Here is a 17,990-nt window from a genome sequence, read left to right as displayed (position 1 = left end):
TATGGCAGTAAGAGGCTCTCTCTTCGATACTGAGGGGCCAGCCTCATAAAAGTGCAAAAAACTCTCCGGATCATGAACAGTAAGTCGAGGGAGGAGTATTACCAGAATGCAATAATCTTTAAGCTTATTAAACTCCTCATTGACTACAAGAGTGGTAAGTCCGGTGGAGCAGGCAAGGTAAGTATTGTTAGGAGCCAGGGTATACCCAGTATTATTAACAGTTACCTTATGATTACAAATGGGCTTCAGCTTAGCAGGGATCTGTATGCCTGCGCTGACGAGGCAAGTACCCAACCCAGAGACCAAGCTCAGTGTAAGACCCTGTCCCGACAGGGGTGGTTTATGTGTAACTCGGGTTGAAAAAATAGTTTCCCCAAATACCGCCACACCTTCATAAAGAGGGGGCGTAGGCGAAAAACAAACCCAACATTCCTTGTAAGAGGGGAGACTGGTATTGTGAATGGCTTTGAGGGTAGTATTAACTAAGGAGAGAATAATTTCAGTAGAACTAGGGCAGGGTGGGGGCAAAGTAGGGACAAATATAGCAGGAGAGGAAGCGAGAGTGGTGTTTGTTTTATGTGGGGCCCTCTTCTCTCCTCCTAGCACTGAGTTTGGGCCTATAGCGACTAGGGTCGTGTTAGGCAGGGTCTTACTCAGAGAGATTTTTATCAAGAGACCTGGGTCGCAACGATTGAGTGTAATAGCATCGCACTCCCTTAACCTAAGGCCCCATTCGAATCCTGGGCCTGTCCAATCTTACAGTAGGGCTGCCTGAACCTTTTCTTGAGATAGGGGCCACTGATCTATCCATACTGGGTCGTTGGATTTCCAGGTTATTTTTCCAGCATGGAGTGCAGGGGGAGTGGTGGCCCTCAGAAAAAAGAATGAGCAGGGGCAGTAGTGTTTTGGTCCTCTCCAAGGCCCTGTCTGTCTGTCCTATGCTTAGGAGTGACAGGCTGCTTTATCCCCTGTTCCTTCTTCCCTAAGCCTTTTCCTGGCAAGAATCCTGTTTTAAGCATCATGTTGGTAACAACTTCATTAGGGCTCATCATACTAACCTCCATCTGAGCCAAAATATCTCTTCCCCAAAGATTAATAGGTAAACCTTCTACAGCAAAAGGCATGACAGTTCCTGTATTGCCCTCCTTATCTCTCCATTGTAAGACTTTTGAACTCTGGAGAGTGTTTTGGCTCTGTCCTATGCCTTGTAGGTGGGTGGTTGTAGCCTGTAATGGCCAACTCTGTGGCCAGTGGGCTTTGGAAAGGACGGTGGCGTCTGCCCCTGTATCCAGCAGGCCAAGGAAAGGTTTTTCATCGAGCCATAATCGTAAAGTGGGTCTAGTTTCTGTTAATTTTTGGATCCAGTATACGTCTGAAGATCCTGGTTTAGATTGTCCTCGGGTCTGTGAGGCTGAAGGAAAGTTCCCACAAAGGGGAAGGGGAAGGGCTTGTGCTACATGCTGTCCCTGTGATATCACAAGGGGTCCATCAGGGGCCGACACCAGGATCTTTATCTGGTCGTGGTAGTCATTATCTACCAGGGTGGGTGTTACTGAGAGTCCCTGTAGAGAGCTCGAGGCTCGACCTATAATTAGAAAGAACAGCCTGAGGGTGGCTGACCATGGATCCCGGTATCTAAGATGACTGTTCCTTCCTCTGGAGTTATAATCCGGGTGGAGGAGGAACAGAGGTCCAGTCCTGCGCTCCCTGCTGTGGCTCTACAAAGGCTTGGACTGGACGAGGGCTGGCAAACGGATTGTACGATCCTGTCTGCACCTGAGGAGTCTGTAATTGGGGGGAGTAGGGGCCCCGCAGCGGGGCCCCTTGCCCGTTTCCCTGAACTTCAGGGAGGGGCTGTCCAGCGGCGTCATATTTTGAGCGGCATTCCTTTACCCAATGACGTCCTCGCTTACAGCGTGGACATAGCCCGGGCATGTGCGGTTTAGAGGCATAATGTGCCCGTGAAGGGTCTGCGCTATCAGTTCCTTCTACGAATTCTCTGGCAAAATGTCCAGGTTTCCCGCATTTAAAGCAGGATTTAGGAGCATTCTGTCTAACGGCCATAGGATGAAGCGCCGCTCCCACGGCTAGGCTAATGGACTTTGAAAGTTTGTGCTCAAAGGAATCAACATCATTGCAAAGCCTGATCATACCATGAAGGTCGACAGCCTTCATTTTTCCCCGCAGGGCGACCTTACAGGCAGAGTTAGCATTTTCAAACGCAAGCTGCTTTATGATCACATCATCAACGCTATTATCCCCCAAAATCCTTTCGGCGGCTTCCAGGAGCCTGGCCACAAACTGGGTGTAAGGCTCGTTTGTGCCTTGGATGATCTTAGAGAGGGAGGTGCCCACTGAATTAGGAGGGGGAATGGCTCGCCAAGCGGCCAGTGCAGCTTGTGTGAGTTGATTAAGCAGCCCCACGGGCAGAGTTTGCTGTTTGTTTTCAGCAGCATACTTTCCTCGTCCTATTAAATTGTCCAAAGTCTATGAGGCTGTGGCTGTATTCTGTTTATTAACGTTTGCCTGTGCCTCGAGTTTTTCCATCAGCTCAGCCTTCCAAGTCAACTATTGGCCTCGAGAGAGTACTTGATTGGGCAACTTTTGTCCATTCAATAGGGGTAAGATTTCCCCCTTGTCCCAATCCTTCAAGGATGGAGAGTGTAAATAGGGCCGCTGGACCATAATTTTTAACTGCAGAATGCAATTCTTTTAGATGTTTTATTTTAAGGGTCTTGATAATGCGACAGCCACTCGTTACAGTGTCCTCCTGTATCTCTTCCTCCCCTCCGGACTGGGACTCCTCTTCTCCCTCACCCTCCTCAATATCTGTGGTGGGAGATTCTGCCTGAGCGCTAGGAGTTGTTTCTTGGGATCTGGTCATCACCGGGAAGGTGAGACGCGCGATTTGACAGGGGCAGGATGAGCCTTGGTGGGACGAGCTTTGATAGCCCTAGTCTGGGGAGACTCATTAGGGGGCCTCAACGGTGTGGGAGGCAGTGATAAGGGTGTCAATAAATCGACCTGTAAGGTCTGTATTTGTGCAGTTAGGTCTTTGAGTTCCTTTTGTAGGGAAATGATGCCTCTCAATTGGGTTATCTGACTGATAAGGGACTGTTTGGTAGCCAGCAGGCTATCAAGGCCAGGGGTTTGAGAGGGTAAAATTATAGGAAGGGGAGGGGCTGATGGCTGAGCCCGAGAATCATGAGAGGGCACATAAGGAGGGGGCTGAGACCATCTAAGTCTCTGAAGGTTGCTCCTTCCCTCACAAACCTTTATGGGGGCCGCAAGGGGTGGATCATATATTTCTTTCTCATATTTGGCTGCCTCTTCCTCCAAATCTGCCCAGTCATCATTTTTGTCCTTATGAATAACAGGGTAAAGGGAGGGGGTAAAAAGCAGCTTCCATGGGAGTTTTTTTCAGTCAGAGGAAGGTGCAAGTTCTTATCAGGAATCTTTTCATCCAAGAGAGAGGGGGCAGGTGAGGTGGTCTGCTCCCTCGTTTTAAAGGTAGGTCTAGATTCTTTGAGAATTTGTCCATCTAAGAGAGGTGGGGGTAGGTAACCCTTCAGCCTGGATGTCCCCACTCGATTCTTGGCCTTCGATAATAAAATCCTCAAAAAGCGCCAAGAGATGTGATATTTTATCCTCGTTATCAGACTCTTTAAGAATATCTCTGATAATACCATAAAAACTGAAGAATAATTCAGGGACCTCTTCTCCATTCTTTAAAAGCTTATTAATATCTTTTCCTACTTTGTTCCATGTCAGGGGGTGAATGTCCGGACCATTCAGAACCAACCATGGACACTTTTCCTCTAAATAACAAAAAAATTTCCAGAGGTCCTTTTTCTTAACTCTTATTCCCCTCTCCCGTAAAATGCTCTTCATCTCTCTCATAAAGAGGGCTTCTTTAGAAGCCGACTTCCCCATTATTGAATCGGACAGCAGTACTCACCTCAAGACGCAGCACGAGTGATGCAGGACGTCTCTACCAGGGGCGCTCCGGAGCCTTCTTCTTTGATTGGTGCTGTCCTGCAGCCGCTGTTCCTCGAGCCCCACGTTGGGCGCCACTTGACCCGTCCAGCAGGCCAGGTTATTAATGGGTCTCAAGGAGGCATCACCTAGGAATAATGGGGGGAAAGGGAAAGGGAACCAAGCATGTAAAGAAGGACAAAGTCAGTCTGAGATGCGTCAAGGTTCCGTTTATTGCAAGCAGGGTCTCGTTTTTTATAGGGTAGATCTGGTAGGGCAAGGTAAGACTGGGGGGGGGGTGGAAAACTATGGAGCCCTAGGCCAAAGGGGAAGTAGGCTGTAAATACCATCAGAGGGAGGATCCGTCAGTTGCCTGGTTGACCCTAAGATGTGCTTAGGATAAGTACGTGCTGTTAACTCATGCAGGCTATCCCAAACGGAAAGGTGCGGGGGATGAATCAGCCTGCCAGACCCGAGGGTCCTTTCCGGTCCCTCACAATTATGTATACAACAGACCCCATTATGGATGGTTGTGAGCCACCATGTAGTTGCTGGGAATTGAACTCAGGACCTTTGGAAGAGCAGGCAATGCTCTTAACCTCTGAGCCATCTCTCCAGCCCCCTTACTTTAAAGACTTTTTATAGGAACTGATTGAAAATACTGGAATATAAAGATATTAGTATGCCTTCTGTATATAACAACAGACATTCATTGCAAGGCCAACAGAATTTTACATAGTAGATTGACTATATTTAATATTTATACATACATCAAGCCAGGCATGGTGTTGCACACCTTTAATGCCAGCACTTGGAAACTATAGGCAGGTGGATTGTGAGTTTGAGCTCAGCCTGGTCTATACAGTGAATTCCAGGATAGCCAGGTCTACAATAGTGAGACCCTGTCTCAAACAACAACAAAAGATTATATATACATTTAATTAATTCTTTCTAGGTTTTCAAAAATATTTTATGGACAACATATTAATTCATATAATTTATTTTTAATAATAAATTTCTACTAAGTTGTACTATTTTAAATTTATTTAACTTTCAAAGTTGTAACTATTGGTGCTGGAGAGACAGCTCAGTGTTTAAGAGCACACGTGGCTCTTGCCAAGGGTCTTGGTTCAATTCCCAGCACCTACCTGTTGACTCACAACCACCTTTAACTACAGCTTCAGGAAATCAAAGGAACTTTCTTGAGCTCTATGGGCCTCATGCACACATATAATGTACATATGTACATGCGGGCAAAAGACTCACACACATGAAATAGAATAAATATTTTCTAAAAATTTGTAAATATCTTTTTAAAAGAGCCCTGCACAGTCAATCCATTCTATGACTTAGTTTGCCAAATATGCAAATATGTAATTTACTGGATGCCAAAAAGATTCAGTGATCCTAGCGGTTCATACTCTCAATTATTGTGCTTGTGAAGACAATACTTCCTAAGTGCTACAGATCAGGAACAATATGTTAGGACTTCTGGGTCTATCTTAATACAGTTTTTATACCATTATTCTCCTCATCGTGGCAGAATTATTTTTAGATAAGTATATTTTTCACTTGAAGATTTTATATTAGAGCCTGAGGAAAATTTAAACCACATCACCTGATTGTTTAGACTATGCTGGAGTATGTTAATTTTCCAAAAATATGCATTTTGTCTTTGTGCATATTTATGTGCTTCCCGCTTTAATTCAGAACCATAATCTCTAAGACTTGGCGAGTGTATTACTGACTTTTCTATTGCTGTGATAAGATACCATGACCAAGGCAACTTACAGAAGAGGGACTTATTTTGGCTTATAGTTCCAGAGGACTAGAGTCCATGATGACAAAGTGAATGCCTGGTGGCAAGAACAGGAAACTGACGGAGCCAGATAGACTTAAATGGCAAGCAGGAAGCAGAGAGAGTGAAGTAAAAATGGTACAAACTTTTAAACTCTCAAAGCCTGCCTCAGTGATAATTTCTTCAAGGAGGCTACATTTCCTAACCCTCTTCCAAATACCACTCCCAGGTGAGGGCCAAGCGTGCAAATGCCTAAGACTACAAGGGGTGAGGGTTGCCTCAGTCAAATGACCACACAGTGGTTGACAATCTCACGCTATTCCTAGTCTCTTAAATCTTAATATATCCAGTGTCAACGATTATCTTTTCAAATCAGCTTTCCTTCTTACCTTATTCATGTGGGCTTTTTTTTCTGTCTCTTTATTTATTTTCAAGACAGTTTCACTGTGTAGCTCTGGATGTCCTGGAATTCGCTGTGTAGACCAGGCTGACCTGGAACTCAGAGTGATCTGCTTGCCTCTGTCTCCCAAGCACTACACTTATCTTCTTGCATTTGTTCAGCTAATTAAAAAGAATCTTAATGTATCCTAGAATTTGAGATGCAAACTAGAAAGATCAAGGGAAATTGAGTGCTAGCCTTGCTTTTGGGGCACACTATGTTAGTGGATGGAAGAGAGCACAACACTCTGTCACAGGGAGTGTGTACCAGTTCAAGGCAAGGAAAGGATTGGGAGAGAACATTCCTTCACTTCCCCCTAAATGATCCGCAAAGTCTTTTAGTGATCTTGGCTTGAGCTGCCCCCGTGCAAGAATTCTCATGCACTGAGTTGTCTCAGCTGGTCTTGAACCTATAATCCTTCTGCTTCAGCCTCCCAAAGAGTTAGAATCACAGACCCCAAACACTGGGTCCAGCTTGAGTTTTACTTTTGAATCACATATTAGGAGTTTAGGATACTTCCTGAGTCTAAGCTAAGTAAAGGGGTAAGGCTAAAGGAATGTGTTTTTAGACAGTTAAAGTTTCCTCATCAGAGAGCAGGCATCAGCATCTGCGAAGCACTGGATCAGCCTGGTACTTATGTTTGCTATTTAGGAACTTCCCACTGAATAATCCACTTAACATTTACTAAACCACCAGTGGTTTGAATGAGAATGCTCTTCCACCCACAAGTAGGCTCATATATTTGAATATTCAATTCTCAGTTGGTGGGCTGTTAGGATGGTGTGTGGTCCTGTTGAAGGTGAGTCTCTGGGGGTCCTCTCTAGGTTCTGGCTCTACCCTCTCTGCTGTGTGCTTGGACATCAGATATAAGCGCAGCAACTCCTTCAGCACTATGTTTGACTGCTGCTTGCTCCCCGCCAGATGTCATGGGCTCACCCTCTGAGACTGTTCACAAGCCCCCATTTAAAAGCTTTCTTTCCTAAGTTTCTTTGGTCAGGTGTCTCTTCACAGCAATAGAACATTAACTAAATCAATAGGAGACACTATTGTTTCTTTTTATGTTTTTGTTTGTTTGTTTGTTTTATGTTATCAATGGGGAAACCAAAGTTTAAGGAAGCCAGAATACTCTCCCCTAAACCACAAAACCGGAAGCCACCAAGACAATATTCCAGTCCAGGTATGCTTTGCTTTGTTCTCCTCAATAACAATACCTCATTAGGTCCTGGTAGAAGCTGAACACCTACTGGCACCACTACCTCCACCTACTGCAGCTTCTAGCCATGCTGTCTTCACAAGACAGTACAACAATATCTTCTGCAAGAACCCTGACTGCTCTGTATCCAAAGAATACAACACCCTGTTGAAGTGTCACTCAATTTGACTAGCACCTTGCAGCACAAATAATATAAACTCAGAGACAGAAATTGGGGTTCAACCTAAAGGTCAGAAAAGCAAACAGCCAACCACTGGCTCTTTCCTCTACTTCAGTCTGAAACGATCATCCTGCCTCCAGGAACCTCAGAAAGAGACTGTCTCTGTGAGCTGTCTTATATTCCTCTCTTGGGCTGGAATTAAAGGCATGCACCAGGGGGCTGGAGAGGTGGCTTAGTGGTTAAGAGCACTGGCTGCTCTTCGGGGGGGGGGGGGGGTATGGGTTCAATTCCCAGCAACCACATGGCAGCTCACAACTGTCTATAGCTCCAGCACCAGGGAATCTGATTCTCCCATAATTAATTAAAAAAAAAAGGGCATGCACCACTACTGCCTGGTTTCTATGGCAAACTAGTGTGACTACTGGGATTAAAGGTGTGTGTCACCACTGCCCGGTCTGTAAGGCTGCCCAGTGCAGCTGTTTTACTCTCTGAACTTCAGTCAAGCTTTACTTATTAAAATACAAATGAAGTATCTCCGCAGCACGTGAACATAATAAGACAAGAGAAAGGAAGTATAGTCTTTACCCTCTATGCTCAGAAGCAAGTGCTTCTTTTCTTAGGAACACCTGCAGAGAACTGACCTGAAGAAGGACCCTTGTACAAATGGGCTCCTCTGTAGTAAACAATGACCTGCCTCTTAGATAGTATGCTCTAGTTACAAAGCCTGTACCCAGGAACCTTCCTTGCTACTGAGGCCACTTCTGAGGCACAGAATAGGCTTAATCATCACTAATTTAGAAGAACATCTTCGGGGGCTGGAGAGATGGCTCAGCAGTTGAGAGTGCTGGGTGATCTTCCAAAGGACCCAGGTTCAATTCCTAGCACCTACATGGCAGTTCACAGCTGTCTGTAACTCAGTTTCAGGGGATCTGACACCCTCATACAAACATACACGCAGGTAAAACACAAATAGACATAAAAAAAGGACACCTGAAGATCTGAAATGGGAACAATGACTACATTCCTGGGTATCTGAATTGTGAAATAATGGTCAAGACCCAAAGCATGAAACATACAAGAATAGTCATTCTCAGTGAGGTTCGATGACTGAGACAAGCACACCAAGTGCAAGTGCCCAGGCCCGTATAGTCAGCTCTTGTCCAATGTTACTGCTCATTTAATCTATACAGATGAAGAGCAAATAAGATTGTGCTTCTCTGAGATCAAGGAGCTCATCTTACTGTCCATCATCTCCACCCACATTTACACTGTGTAAAAATATGTCACCGTGATTGGTTTAATAAAAAGCTAAATGGCCAATAGGTGGGCAGAAGGTATAGCAGGGGACTTCTGGACAGAGAGAGCTCTGGGAAGCAGAAAGAAGAATCGCCAGCCAGACGCAGAGGAAGCAAGACATGCAGGAGGAGAGGTAAAAGCCACAAGTTATGTAGTTATCTGGCAACACTTAGATGAATAGAAATGGATTAATTTAAGCTATAAGAGCTAGTGGACAGGCCTAAGCTAGAGGCTGAGCTTTCTTAACTAATACTAAGTCTACATTTCATTTTTTGTAAGCTGGTGACCTAGAAAAAATTCTGGCTAGGCCATCCCTCATCTCCACCCTCAGTACCTGGCAAGTAAGAAGCTTTGTGATATGGGATTCCCCTCTGTATGCTGTTAATATATTTTATTACCATTGGTTAATACAGAAGCTGTTTTGGCCTATGGTAGGCCAGAATATAGCAAGGCGGGAACTCCAAGCAAAGATAGAGGAAAGAAGGCAGAATCAGGGAGATGCCATGTAGCTGCTTAAAGAAAAGGACACACTGGAACCTTACGGGTAGGCACAGACTCATGGCGATACACAGACTTATAGGAATCGGTTAATTTAAGATGTAAGAGTTAGTTAATAAGAAGCCTGACAGAGAAACTTTGTCTCAGAAAAAAAAGAGAGGGGGGAAGAAGAAGAAGAAGGAGAAGGAGGAGGAGGAGGAGGAGAAGGAGGAGGAGGAAGAGGAGGAGGAAGAAGAAGAAGAAGAAGAAGAAGAAGAAGAAGAAGAAGAAGAAGAAGAAGAAGAAGAAGAAGAAGAAGAAGAAGAAGAAGCCTGAGTTAACAGGCCAAACAGTGTTGTAATTTAATACAGTTTCTGTGTGATTATTTGTGTCTGGGCAGCCAGGAAACAGACATGTAGTCTGTTTATAACTTTGTCCTTGGTGCTCAAAGGGTCCAGATTGGCAATAAAAATCCCCCAATACCTAGGACTTTCTGCTTTCCTTCAGAATGTATCCTCAGCTCTTCTTACCTCCTGTAGAGTTCCTACGTTCTGTAGGTACTGGACAGGCACCCATCAGAAGCCAAGGTGTGTTTTGCAGAGTGGTAGAAATGACGGGCTCAGGTGCAAACCTTCACCAGCAGCAAGACAGGGTCTTGAGCACCAGGAGCCTTCTGTGATCTCTGTTCCTAATCCAGCCTGAGATGCATACATATGTCTTCCATAGCCTAGAAGTCATATATTCCCATGTTAAAAATGTATCTGAATTTCAACGAAAGCTTAAAATATATATCCTGGAAACTGAAGTTGGAAATTGCCTACATTAAAAGGAAAAGGAAAGGAAATGTTAAAGGAAGTCACTTGAGGATTCATTTCCCATTTCTCTCCCCAGTACAAAGAGATTTTTCCACATAGAAAGCTCCCCATCAGAAACACCCCAGCTATTTTCACATTGCCCTCTTAGTGGTTTGCAAAGTGTAGATCCTGGGACAGTGCCATCAGCATCAGTTAGCTGTTCATCTGACCCAAGAGCTTGCCCTCTATAACCCAAGGAGAAAGTCTACAGGTGGGGCCTAGAAATCTGCAGTTTAACAGCTTTCCAGATGATTCTACTTCAGCTTTAAGGTCAGGAACCATTGCCCTGTCTGAAAGCAACAGTGTGCCCTTTGATACATTACCTGGCCTATCAGTGGTCTGAAACAATATACATGCTTGTCTAGGTCCCTGGGCCAAGAAGGGGATGGTTGAGGAATGGCAACCATTTAACTAACTGTGCCATAAAATTACATTTAAAGTACTACATTAACAGCAAGGATTATGTCTTCTGAATGAAACACTGGGAAACTGTAGAAACTCTCAGTCACATAAATGTCAGGTAATAGCAATAAAGGCAGCGGTGTTTAATCCATTCTTACTGATTTCCCAACTTTTTTACTAAGCAAACACCATGCTTTCATTTTGTTTCCTTTGTTGCTTAGTTTCCCTTCTCTATTCTTCAACAGCTTCATACAACATTACTTGGCTAAAAATTTGTCTGGCTCTTTCATCAAATGGAACGATATGCCCTTAGTGAGGGCAGAGTGGGAAATTCCAAAAACTTACTCAGATCTCAAGTTAAAGCTCGTGATGGACTCATTTTCTCTGAGGATTGTCAAGGAATCTCTACATGTTAGTCCATTCGTTACAACTTATTTCAATGCTATCTACACAGCTAATGCTCTATCTAGCTATGAAGGAAATGAAATCCCCAAATTTGATAAAAATTAATCAAAACAGAGGTGTGTGACTCATTCAAAAGACAAAGTATACCTATTAAAAATGTTCCAAGAGAAGGCACGAGGATGGAGCTGCTGGAGGCCGCTCTAACTTGTGTTATGATCATTTAAAAGGGATTTTAAATGACTGTTTACATCACTGTTCAATCAAAGGCACCTTCTCTGACAGCCTTGCATTAGACAGAATATTTATCCTGTGCCTGAAGCATAGTGCACCTCCTGGCTTCCCAGTCAGCCCATGCTGCATTGTGTTTGACCTTTCCTTTATTGGCAAGTCTATAATCATATTTTCTCACTTTCTCTTTTCTTACAGACTTTTTTTGGGGAAAGATGCAGATGTGAGCCATAAGCCATAGGCCCTACATGAAGTGTTGCAGAGGTGTGGACAGATGCTGGCTGTGGATCTCTGGATAGCATCACTCGGCTTTCAGTGAAGTAAAATTGGGTTTGTTTATATTTATTTATATATTTATTTATTATAATTATATTTATATTAGCCTGCATTTTAAATGTATAGATTTCAAGTGCTGAGATTATACACTCGATGTGGCTAGTTTTTGAACAAAAGCTTCACAACTGTTTTCCTTTGTATAACTGTTTTCCTACTGTCTGATTATATAAGCTGATCACGTACAGAGCAGAGGGACTTCTATAAAGCTGGTGTGTCCCTGGGAAGAGTGAGCTGCTCAGGCAGTTTTGGCTAATGTATCAGAGGAGGGGGAAGGCTTCCACTCACTACCTTCTGTTCTTAAAGACAGCCAGGCCACCATTGTCCCCAGCAAATCAAACTGTTTCCACAGCCTCCCTGTTCTGCTAATGGCTTTCTGGCAGCCATTTTTCATGCTCAGTTCTGACTCATCATAGATGTCTTTTTTTATAAAACCAATCCTGTTATATTTGGTTTGAAAACAGTAAAATTAATTGTTTTAAGTCAGAAGAGATCTTTGAAGAAAACCATGTCCTAAATGTGCGTATTCTGGGAAGTGCTTGCTAGATGGAGCAGAACTATCTCAACCTAGGCTTCTCTTTCCTGCCTCTCGTGTTATTGACTCTTCAGAGCCAGAAGTATCCAGCTAGTGACACTGAACTCTGTAACAGAAATGTCATCCTGCTGTCGATGGTCTTTAGATACCAAGTAAAAGACGGCTTCACATGAATCTTTTGGTGAAAACTCTTCTTACATCTCCTCCTCTTTCTTGTTTATAATCTATCAAAACTAGCGTGACCTTTCACATTTAAAAGTTTACGGTGGAGCTGTGTTTGGTGCCACATACTTGTAATTCCAACGTTTGGGAGGTAGAGGCAGGAGGGATTGAAGTTCAAGACTAATCTCAGTTAAACAGTAAATTGAAGGCCAATCTGGGCTATGCTAGATCCTGCCTATAAGCAAACAAATACAAAAAAAAAGGTAAAAATAAATAGGTCGTAGATGGGTATAGAAGCTGTAGTTATAATTTGGTAGACATACCCTTCTGGTTTGTGGACTTTCTTATTAGTCAGCACTGATCACCTGTCCAGAGCAAGAATTTTATCCACAAGTGTGCACAATGCAACCCCACTCACTGGAGACTAGGTTAGGGTAACTGCACATTAGTGCCTTGGAGCACTTGTTTGGGTTAACTCAAGAAATACAGCTATAGAAAAATGAATATTTATTTTGAATACCCTGATGCAGGAAGACTGAGAGTCTTGTTAATTTAATCTCCTCTTCTACCAGGAGAGTAGAAATGGATGCTGTCATCCCTGTAATCAGTTGCACAGTGCACAAGGGCACTGGTCTCTTGTGCCTCATCTGAGAGCTAATCTTTCATTTCATAGCAGATCTTTCCATATCAAACAACACAAATGACTTAATTTGCATGACAGGATTTGTAACGGGGCAAATCTAGTGTCAAAGTCGATTAAAGATTACACCAGAGAACTATCATAATCAGTTCTCTAATGAGGCTAAATAGTGCATGGAAAGTCTCCCTTTTGCCATTCCAGTCAGGTTTAAAAGGGAATGCGACTCCTTTCATCGATGAGCCAATCCTTCGGTTTGCACATTGCACCCTATGTAGAGCTAAAGTCATGTCAGTCTGGTTTCAGAGGGAGAGAAAAGGAAATAATAAAGCAAACATCACTTCACAAATGACATTGCTTGGTATAAGCCAACGTTTGAAGCCCTTAATTCTTCTAATCTGCGGAATAGTCAATGCTAATGGGTTTTTGCCATTGTGAAAGCTGATGCATAGAAAGAAAAACTTTAATGAGCTGCCTGGGCCGTGTGCTTACAGATACCTGTCAAATGTCTGTCATCTTAGCTATCGCTGAGGCATTAGAAAGAAAGTAAGAAGGAAGGAACGACAGTATTTGTACAAGCATTTTCATGCTAAAATGGCACAATTTTCTTCCTGTCATAATTTCATTGTATCTGAAAGTCAGGAAAGCTTAACCCTTTCCCTAGCATGTCCTGGGTAGATGTATCATGCCATTCTGGAGAAACCAGTTTAAAAACAGCCCTGTAATTTTGTAAACAGGGTTTCCTATTAAATTTGCTTTTGAAAGTGGAATTACCTATTTTTTCTTTAAAAAGACAACAACAAACTATTGAATCACTTGCTTCAAATCAGTTGCACGCAGGGAGGTTGGGAGTTTATTAAATGTGTGAGGCTGGCATTTGAATAAATTCTTTACGAGTTCTTAATTTAATATTTCTTTGTATTTTTGTGTGCCTAATACATATTCCAGCACAATAAGGTCAACAAACTCCCCTAGTCTCACCTTCTTTATTCAAAATACAGGGAATGTAAGTGTATCTTCTTACCCTAGCAAGTTCTGCTATCATAAAACTATGTTCTTTTTATTTTCTTGGGTTTATTAAAACACAGCATTACAGTGCAATGCAAGTTGAATCCTGGAAAAATTAAAAAGTCCCTGTCCAGCTGTGGTTTGTTTTTCCAAAGGAAAAGAACAAATGACTGTGTGGATATCTGTACACTCTGCACTCGTGCATCCAGAGAGGAGAGAGTCCAAGGTTGAGGTCAAACAGTCTTAGGCTGTAAAGGACAACAGCCTCTAACCCTTTAGATTCTGCATTGTATTCCAGTAATCAGGAAGGGGACTGGTCTCTGATCCTTTCTGTTTGCCACACCCCCAACCTCAACAAAGCAAGATGTAAAGAAAAGGGAAGGAAGTGCTTTCTAAGGAGGGAGGAGCCTCTTTCAGAGTGCAGTGGGGCCAAGTTCAGGAAGGCACTTCTGTCTTCCCAGGGTTTTCTGACTGTTCATACTAGAAAGACTTCTCTGGTTTCTCCTCTCTATTTACAAAACAACAAAAAAGTGAAGTTAAATTATTTTTAAAAGCCATATATTGGGATAATCCTCCAAGCTTACAGTGAAACATCATAATAGAAGTATTTATGAATACGATAAAGCCACGTGTGAGTTTTAACACAAACTTGTCATATCACTTCCGTGCAGAAGCAGATTGGGGTACATTACAATGGTCACATTACGGTTACATTAGCCTGCCACCTGACTCCCAACTACCTCAGCACAAAGTCACCATATCTTCTGAGAGACTCCAGGCTTGAAGATGGAGTCACTTTGCTCTGCTCCCAGGGAGCGGTCCCTAAGAAGTGCTGCTACACACAGGACCTTAGTTCCTCACAAAAGAAGCCATCTGGGGAAGCCAGGAGAGACTTGTGGTTGTCTCAAGATTACCACGACCTCATCTCCTTTGACTCATTTGCTGGCCCTTCCCATTATGACCCAACAAGAATAGCTTTAATGAGCTCACTGGGCTTCTTTGTTCCCCCCAACTATTGTGGCTTGAAAGAGGAAGTATTAAATGTTTATGCTGCAGGTAAAACACCAAGGCCTTAATTTGTTCTCGCTCCCCTGTTTCCTTTTCCCAGAGTGATAAGTCAAAACAAACTCAAGGAGAGGGAAAATTTTAGTCAAGTGGCATTAAAATTTCAAATTAGATAAACCAAGCCAAAAGCATTAGAATAAGGATGCCTCCAGCATTCACTGCCTCCTCGTGGCCCAAACCAGTCCCCAGTTAGCTCTCAAGGTTGGGTTTACAGAAAAGAAATGAGGCCAACTTTAACAGCAATGAATTGTCCTAACAGTCTTTGTTTGGGGTGCTCAGCTATTTTTGAAAAGAAACAAATTCATTTCACCAGAACAAAAGTATCCTCCTTGGGACTCTTGTGATTTCTTAACTACAAAAGCTCTTAGGTTAAAAATGAGCAGCAGAGCCAACCTCTGTGACTGTGGGGTCTTTAATTAATATTTACCGAGGGGCCTTAGTTTGCCAAGTTCTATTCCAATATAGGATTATGTTCTGTGACAAAGCCCACCTCTATGACACATGATCCTCAGAGGTGTCAAGCTTGCTTTCTTTAAGAATCTTTGTCACTCTGAAAAACATATTTTGCCTATAAAGTCCCATTTACCTACGATGTTCAGTATAAGTTAGTGTGTGTTAAGATGGGTATGGTGACTCAGACCTATAATCCTAGAGTTTGGGAGGAACAGATGAGGGAAGTAGATTGCCAGGAGTCTGGGGCTAGCCTGAGCGACATAGCCCAGTGGTGGCCATCCAGGGATGTATAGTGAGACCCCATCTAGGGGATGAGGGAAAGGAAATATTTATTAAAGAGATCTGATATCTGTAATAGGTCCAACTCAGCTGCTGTTATGCATTTTCTTGTTTAAAAATAAAAAGGTAAATGAGAAACCCTAGTAGATATCCACATTGGCCCCATCCCACAATGCCTAGGAAAGCCCGCTCACTTCATTTAGACATGTACTCATAAAATATGATAAAGCTTTCTCTGCTTGCATCCCAACCTCTATTTATCAGGGGGCCCTACTTTTCTGCAGAACCATTGTCAGAGCTCCAAGTCTTTATTCCACATGGAAACAGAACCCCCAACCGTCAGTGTTCAGACTTGAATAACATATGCTAGCCATATACGTACACTGTTGAGGAGGAACAGAAGCATCGCTGCCCAATTGCTCGTCTGGCTCCACTAAAAATGAAATAACTATGAGCCATCTCCCTGCAGCCCTTGTGAGCAGAGACATCGCATGTGCATTTCAGAGTCACCGTTTCTGGCTCTCCACCGGGAACGCTGCCTCTGTGACCCAGTTGCTACACTTCTGATCAGCCGCACCGCAGAGGCTGTCACAAGTCGGCTTCCTTCCCAGGAGTTGAACACACAATAGAGAAAGGGCCCTGACTGGGAGGTTCAGCTGCCATTAACCCCTACCAGCTGTGCCTGTGGGGAGCCTTCTGGCCTGAATGTCCTTTCTCTGCGGCCGCCTTCATGCCGCTAATCTAAGCATTGTTGGGGAGGAATGCTGACAGGAGAAAAGAGATTTTTCTTGTGTCCATGCAAGTGTGTGTACCCATGTGTAAGGGAAGGAAGAGTGAAGGCTAATTTCTGTAGTTGGCGTGAATGGAGGGGACTGGGGAAAAACCTAGTTAAAATGTGTTTACTTGCTTAAAAGGCTCAGCCAATTTAAAGAATTTCTGTAGTGTGTTCTACTTTTTTGATGGGGGAGGAGGGAAAGAGGAGAAACTAGTTACTATTATAACTTTCTCTAAATCCACTGAGATGTTTGGGCATGTTTAAGACTTTTAAAACTCACTGCCAACAGACAAAAAAATTGAATTGAAATTCGTAAAAATACTGGCATAGAGTTACAGAATTACTCAATTCTAATGGACCTGAAAAAAATTAGAGAAAAAGAACTGGTTATACGGGCCACACTTCCCTCTGAAAAACTCCTCATTAAATGCTTAGACAAAGTGGGGTTTTTGTTTTTTCTCTTAGAATTGAAATGCAGAGTTTAATTTTATCAACCACCTTTAACGACTTTAAAGAAAAAGTTATATTTAAAAGAAGGGGAAAGAAACCAACCAAATTTTGTTTTCAGTGAATCAGAATATTTCAATAAAAAAATTTAATTTTTCTCTTGAAGGAATTCAGACAAGATCTAAAGTGTTTATTTTGTGGACTTAGGAAGTCAGGTGAGGGATGGTGACCACCAGAATGCTAATTAAAATTACATTGCCAAACAGGAATCCTACTGACTTTCAATGTTTGAGGATTTCATTTGCTTTTCCAAAGGTACTGCCCTTGAAAAAAAAAAAAAGAAAACAAAACCCCTTCAGTTTAGCCGCTTGCATTATCATTTGAGACAACAGTTGGTCTGTTTCCAATCAAATTAAGAACAGTTCATGTAGAAATGTCTCTCTGGACAATTGAATGTACCGTAGTAGGGCAACTGTCTGATACAATAACGTGCGACTTGGCAGCTGTCCCCTTGTCTGGACGGCTGTCACCACTCTCCTTCTGGCAGCCATCACCACGGAACATGGCCCTTACTAGTTCTATCCAGAAACTTCAGTCAGATCTTCACTCTCACTACTTCAACAAGACTGGGACAAAGTGAACTTAACTTAATGAAACCAGTTTTCTGAGTTTGCCTGTCCGGGTGGATTGACAGCCGGAGCAGTGCAGTATTGGGGGCATTCTTCTCCAGCTATAGACTATGGGCCTGGTTCTCATTTGATAAGGGGCAGCGAACTGATGGAATCAACAAGAAAGTCATCTTCCCCTCCTATGCCTGTCCCCTAGCCACTAGGACTGTGACAACTATTTTGCAGAAGAAAAGCACACCTAGACGGAATAGGTAAAAACAGTTCTGCGGTCTTTGTTAGACTCACTGACCTCTTTTCTCAACCATCCAGGAGGTTAGTGAATGTGCCTAACGTGGAAGATACTCTGCTAGGCAGCTGGGAAATACTTCTGCACACAGCCTGCATTCAAGATGCTTTCTGTCTCATCTCAAAAAGCCTGTG

Source organism: Arvicola amphibius, chromosome 7, assembly GCF_903992535.2.
Source record: "Arvicola amphibius chromosome 7, mArvAmp1.2, whole genome shotgun sequence".
Lineage (NCBI taxonomy): Eukaryota > Metazoa > Chordata > Mammalia > Rodentia > Cricetidae > Arvicola > Arvicola amphibius.
This window is presented reverse-complemented; position numbering follows the sequence as displayed.